Here is a 7700-nt window from a genome sequence, read left to right as displayed (position 1 = left end):
TAACTATACAACTTTTTTTTACAGCATTAACTTCGATTTGTAAATTTTTGACGTAATAGAAATCAATGCTGACATCAAGATGTTTACTTTTATTGTGAGCCATTTTATTTATGAATCTTAATTCACTTTAATTTTTTTATGAAATTGTCTTCTTCGATTGAAACACGTTATTTACCTGGTAAATATATAAGTAAATTTACTACAAAGAGTTGTGAACATTAATCCGTTAGATAGACAGCAAAACAGCATCAAAACCCAATTATGAATAATGAAATATAAGAGCAAGACAGATATTTCCGTTTATACATTTCAAGTATGGGAAGATAACAAAAAACTATGTCCTGGTTTATTTAGATGCAAGCTTTCGGAAATCTATAGTATTTACGTCGAAAAAAGATATCTCAGAATTTTTAAGATGAGATGTATGGAAAGATATGACTATAAGACTGTCACGGTATTAATTTTTTTTTTTTAGATAAATGGTTTCTGGGAAATGCAAAAGCAGCAATTCCCAAGAAAATGCCAGAGGGTTAATACAAATTATGGAATCTAAAGTGTAGTACACATACATCGTAAAGTTTTAAAAAAAACCAACAACAATAAGTTGCACACTTCATTTCTTGCTATTCAATTTTCTGGCATGCTAAGTAATAATTGCGACTTTGCTGTATATGGTAATTAACCATTTATTCAAACAAAATAATGTTTGTTAAAAATAAATAAAAAATAGTTCATCTCAAAAGACCCATTTACTTTGTTACCCATTAACTCAATGCTCAATAAATCGAATGCTGTAGGTGAATATGCAACAGTTTATTCCGATGGCGGGCTTCAGTTGGACCCTTAAAATTAGATATACTCATTCAGCAAAATGGACGCTACATTAAATAAAGGCAACAGCAGAATACCGCTGTTCGAAAGTCATAAATCGATTGAAAGAAAACAAAACCGGGTTACAAACTAAAACCGAGGGAAACACATCAACTTTAACAGGGACACAACGAAACAACAGAAATACTGAAGTGCAACCAAAAGAAAACGACAATGCAATACACTCAGAAATTAGACCACTTTCGAGTTCATCCGTCACCGGAAAAAACTCGTCAATTATACGCGCCTTTATCATCGTCATTTGTGCGTTTAGGGGCGTCGTCACTTCCCTTCCAATGTTGAGCGAGTGGTTGGAAAACTATAATTCTATCTTGTACGAATTATTCGGCAAATTGAATTCTCAAAATTGACAATCAACACTGCTGTCATTAGGGAATTGTCAGTAAGTACCTACAGAGCAACCATTATTTCTAGTTTATCCTGCACAAAGACGATCACTAAGACGCTTGATGAATGTTAATAGTGCAGGGATACAGGCGAGCCCCTCTATCTGGTAAATGACGTCATAAAGGCGTGTATAATTGACGAGTTTTGCCGGTGACGGATGAACTCGAAAGTGGTCTATTATAAGATGACACCTGCCATTGTATTGTCTTGGTACAGGACATGTTAAGATAAAATGGTGGGTATGGGTAACTATGAAACATACAAATGAACCAAAATAAAAAAAAACCCCACAAATGTCAAAGTCAACAGCTCAAACAATGGATATCAATTGTCAAAGTCAACAGCTCAAACAATGGATATCAATTGTCAAAGTCAACAGCTTTAACAATGGATATCAATTGTCATATTTATGACTTGGTACGTGTATTAATATATAAACAATATTAGGTCAATGTCAGAAAAATATAAACTTTTTTGTATGAGGCTGAGAAACTGGGGAATGACGAGGTTCTACCTAGCCCTTCCCCATTTTTGCGCCGAGTACAAAAACGTTTATATTTTATACGCAATGATCCTTTACTTTGTCATTTTTTTTTATTAATTGTTATTGTTTGATAAGGTTATTTAACATATGTATCATTCACATTCAGATGTCTTATCTTTATTGAGAAGTGGTTTATGTGTAGTTTTCTTACAACCTCGATTTATTTCAGCTGTTATGTCCAGAATTCTGGAAGATATTCATCTCCATGTTTATTAACCTTTTTTTCCTGTTATAAAATCTCATTATTTTTTTTATAAATTTGACGTTGCAGACAGCCTATCGGCAAACAGAGTATTAAGCTGTGAAATTCATTATGGTAAAGCCTAAAATGTTAGTTTATCTCTTTGGTAGAAGCTGGCATCTCATCACTTCGTTACTGCCGGTGGACAATGCCAACGTAATCTCCTTATCAGATCCTAAAGCTTTTAAGATCATTGTTCCTGAAACATTTTTATCACTAGAATACAAAATTCCGAATCAATACCAGCGTCCGCCAAACAACCGCTGTAATATTATTATGTGATTATAGTTAGTTTTCCACCTTATAACCACCAAGCTTTATTTAGTGGTAAACACATTAATGTCATGTAGACTGTTTTCACGGTATGATATGGAGGGCGTGTAACCTTGCATTATGACCTTGGCGTGTAATGTTCTCTTTACCTGATGTTTTGTTATACTGTTGTTATATGCTTCCTTTGAACTGATATCCATTGTAAATTGCTTTACATGCAGTGTAAATTATCAAATTAAACAAGTTTGACCTTCAATCATCTTCATATGCAATTTCCAAGCCAGGTTGTCGTGCACTGTACTTTGGATTTATATATATGTTATCTTTTAAAATATTTTTTTTTATTGCCGATCTTTGATCGTATCGTTTAAATTAAATCCCATCTTTCCAAGACTTTAGGCGCAAAGTACTTTCCAGACATGTACAAAAATGTATATAGGTATGAGGACTGTTTGTTGGTCCGTTTATGTCTTATGGTTTTCTGTATCGTGTCTTTACTGTCTTATTGATATATATCCCACATCTTAATGTCCTTAATGTATTGACATCATATTGTTCGAATACACAATGTGTAAAAACTGCACCATTTTGAAGTTAGATGAACGAGAAATAATTAGTAAAATCTCGAAAAAATACAATAACAGCATTCGCTATCTGTTAAATTATCCATCTAATCAATCCATTTTTTTTTCATATATAATATTTCATATATTTTTATGTGTTTAGTATTAGATAAACAACTAAAGGTCGTGACCTATTATGAAATTTCGTGTTCATTTATTTCCGGATAGGTTGTTTTAAAGATATATGTGAGGGACGAAGTAATAACACTACAATAGTGTCGCCTGTGCATTAAAAATACTCTTTTCTTTTCTAATAATCCTTCTTTATTTTAAACAAAACTCGTATGCACGAATTGAAAGAGCGATTGAGAACAATATAACGATTTTTCAATTCGCCATCACATGTAAGAAGAAGTTATCAGTGACGTCACAATGTGTGAAGAGATGTTATCAAGCTTGCTTATGTCAAACATAAAACTGTTTAAAGGAAGGAAGAAAGACCAGTAATAGAACAATAAACAGCTTATCGAATATCGTAAAACATCAGGCGCTCGACACAATATGAAGCTTTTTCGTTCGTTTTGCTGCGCTCACTCGCCAAAAAAGGTTCACATTGTGACTCGCAGCTGATAGTTAACGATATATATGTATAAAAAAAACAACCGATAATCTATACTTATCAGTCCATTAGTAGTTAAACTTCCTCGTTAAATAATGTATTTATAGGAAACAGCCTAGTTATACATGTTATAAAATTGAGAATGGAAATGGGTAATATGTCAAAGGAACAAAAACCTGACCAAAGAGCAGATAACAGCCGAAGGCCACCAATTTGAATTTTGGCCGAAAACTTAAGACAGCAGGTAAGATAACAGTTATTACACCTGAACAACCTACAAGGTGTTTCCCTATATGTGGACAACCTACAAGGTGTTTCCCTATATGCGGACAACCTACAAGGTGTTTCCCTATATGTGGACAACCTACAAGGTGTTTCCCTATATGCGGACAACCTACAAGGTGTTTCCCTATATGCGGACAACCTACAAGGTGTTTCCCTATATGCGGACAACCTACAAGGTGTTTCCCTATATGCGGACAACCTACAAGGTGTTTCCCTATATGCGGACAACCTACAAGGTGTTTCCCTATATGCGGACAACCTACAAGGTGTTTCCCTATATGCGGACAACCTACAAGGTGTTTCCCTATATGCGGACAACCTACAAGGTGTTTCCCTATATGCGGACAACCTACAAGGTGTTTCCCTATATGCGGACAACCTACAAGGTGTTTCCCTATATGTGGACAACCTACAAGGTATTTCCCTATATGCGGACAAATCATGAACAATATCTTTTTGTATCTTTATTTCTATTTTGAATATTGTTTGTTTACGATTTTTCGTTAATTTATATACCAATTATTAGACGGTTACGCTTCAGATTTTCAAACTAAAAAGGCCGAAAGTTTTCAAAGTAGACAATGTTCATTTGTACTCTGACAGAAGCCAAAAAACATGTACAATTCAACTATATGCGGATAAACTGTTCATTCGACATAGGAATTGGCATATTTACATTTATATTTAAGGGGTATGTATTATTCTATTGTAAAGGCTGTCGTCATGATAAGGCAATATGGCCGCTATGCAAATTAGCAAAGTACCCCAAATTTTGCCATATGAATGGTCCTCTGGTAGTAATAGCTTCACTTCCTCGTCTAAACTTTATATTGACAATAAATCGTCTTCCGTTTTTTTCATTTTATGATTAATCTTTCGGATAAACTTCAAGATGAAGTATTTATATAGGATATCTTTTTCTTGATATTTGTATGACCACAGTTTGTGAACAAGTTATTATTTTCTCAAAAACATCTAGTTGTTGTATGACATATGTATGTAGTGACCTTAGAAATGACCACCTCATTAGAAATTCTGTAATCGCACTGAGCAAGTGCAAAAGGAAAATCATGTTTGAAGAAAATTGAACGTATAAGTGGAAGGAGTGTAAAGGTAGTGATAAACGATTTAAAAGAAAATATTCAATACACAATTGTAACGACAAAGTTGAATCCACAAATAGGAACGCTTGGAAAATATTTAGAAAAAAAACCCAAATAAACATATACCTTTTTCTCAAAACAAAGCTTAGTTGGGGCTACCTCTCTGTATTTATTATTTATAAAGGTCATGATCGTTATACTTCGGCCTCAAAAAACAAAAAATAATTAGCAGCTAACGCTATGGATTCGTAATAAATGATAAAAACACGAAAAGACCTAGTTACGAATATATGCATGCATTTGGTTTTAAAATTTCTCGTACATTATGATCACCAGAAACTCGTTTCAAAAGACTTTAATTTCCTTTGCGATGGCTAGTAACACATTTGTAATATGTACAAAGAAGGATAACTCTGATCTTCTAGTAATTCCAACCTCCATTAAAATTAGGTGTGAATAGTAAGTAAAAAAGATTGATTATCAAGAGATAAAAAAAATACCACGTGGACACAAGAATCAGAAATATTCATACTCTTAAAGGTTTCAACAGCATATGATATTTTCTTAAGATATGTGTTGCCATTCTTTTAAATGGCTGCTATCTTGTTATACTGTGAATTCATTTATTTTCGTGGGTACCAATTTTCGTGGATAAGGGAAAAATTGTATGTTCGTGGATATTTAATTTCGGGGTTTTGCCAATGTCTGCATACAAGCCTATAGAAAATTTGTCATTCGTTGAACATTTAATTTCGTGGTTTAACTGTACCCACGAAATCCACGAAAATTGGTATCCAACGAATAATAATGAATCCACAGTACCTGATGTATAATAATAATTCTTTATTTAAAGAGGGTTACACAGTTAGCTATAAGGCTAATCTTCCTTGAGGCCTCTATTATTATGTATTATTGATTGATGATTGTTAACTCTAGGACTCTTGGCTTTATAATGGCGGCTAGTTTTTATTTAAAGCTATAGAAGAAGCAAGACTACTCGGCGAGAAACACATACCTTACACAGAAAAAATGTTGAGTTGAGTACTCAGTCGAGCGCAACTGGCACAAGCTATGTTCGAACTAACAACATCGGTGTTAACAATCTAGTGATCACTGTATACTAGTATGAACTATTTAGACTACTCGACAACCGAGGCCAACAAATGGAAATAAGTTAGTTTACGTCGTGTGCCAACAGTTAACTGGAAATCAAAATTCGCTGTTAACAGATTGCTGTTCTATTAACATTTTTGTTTATATGGATTAGACCGTTGGTTTTCCCGTTTGAATGGTTTTACACTAGTAATTTTGGGGCCCTTTATAGCTTGTTGTTCGGTTTGAGCCAAGGTTCCGTGTTGAAGGCCGTACTTTAACCTATAATGGTTTACTTTTTAAATAGTTACTTGGATGGAGAGTTGTCTCATTGGCACTTACACCACATCTTCCTATATCTACATATTTGAAGTTTGGACAAGTGTTTGGTGAGTGGAGTCTCTTTTAATTCTGCCCTGACAGTTTTGTGATTAAGAGCAGATTTATAATGTTTATCATAATTTGGGTTACAAATAGATTATTCAAGGATATTTTCTATTATATAATCCGTAAGTAATGAGAGGCTTTTTGAATACAAGTTACTACGCATCTTGTCCAAAGATTCTTGGGTATATGAAAATTACACTAAATAAACTTTGTGCGTCCAAACCTTTTTTCTGGATTAATCTTCACCAGGAACGCTCAAATGCACATATCTTATAATCAGCCGGGTCTTAGTAGCCTTCTTAAATAATAATCAGGGAATATCCGGTTCTTATAGTACTAGCCTTAAACAACAAATGAATAATAGTATGCAAGGAAGATAACCTTATAGTGTGGAAATGAGGTTGTTTGGAAAAGGGAGACAAGTTCGTCTGAATTGGCACCTGTAGATCTTATCATTCTGAACATTTTGGCTACAGTAACTGACCGATTTTCTCCATCCATAGCTGTTTTCAAGATAATAGACAAACTTGCATTTTACCCCTATGTTTTATTTTTAGCCATGTCGGCCATGTTGACTGGCAAACGGGGGTCATCGAACATATTTTTAAAACTAGATATCCTAATGACGATTGTTTTAATTTAGCTCAGTCTGTAGTTTCAGAGGAGAAGATTTTTGTAAAAGTTAGCGATGACAGACGACGGACGCCAAGTGATGAGAAAAGCTCACCTTGCCTTTTTTTAACATTCTTAAGCTTTTGATGTTACATTAATTTAGAATTGGAGCCGCGTCACAGGAGATCAATCATGGTATAAACCGTCTAAAAGTATTGAAGGTGATCGTCATGTGCATTTAAGCGCTACTGTTATATCATAATTTCATTGTTTTTTCACATCTTCTTTATTACCATTTTTGTCTTTTTCGTTAAAAATTCACATGTCAAACATTGATATTCTCATGTTAAATATACATTTTGTACATAAAATGATTCCAGGTACTGACAATTGTTTCCCCCCAGAACAGTAACCGTGGAAATTATTTTGCGGCGAATGGAGAATTTATGAGAACCCATTTATTTTGCAGTTCAGGGAGACAACAATGGACTTAGAACAACCCCTTAGAATAGAGGGACATTGATTTTGAGGAGATTTGTTTAAACAGAACGGGTTCTCTGTCCAGCCTATTTTTGCACGTAGGAGGGATATTTTGACACTAAAGTTATCATAAGGTCTCCCATTGATTGATTATTGATGATAAATTTATTTCCAGCATTCTTAAACATGTTATTTTTGCCTATTTAATAGGTGGAGGAAACCG

The sequence above is a fragment of the Mytilus trossulus genome, chromosome 3 (assembly GCF_036588685.1).
Source record: "Mytilus trossulus isolate FHL-02 chromosome 3, PNRI_Mtr1.1.1.hap1, whole genome shotgun sequence".
In the NCBI taxonomy this organism is placed as follows: domain Eukaryota; kingdom Metazoa; phylum Mollusca; class Bivalvia; order Mytilida; family Mytilidae; genus Mytilus; species Mytilus trossulus.
This window is presented reverse-complemented; position numbering follows the sequence as displayed.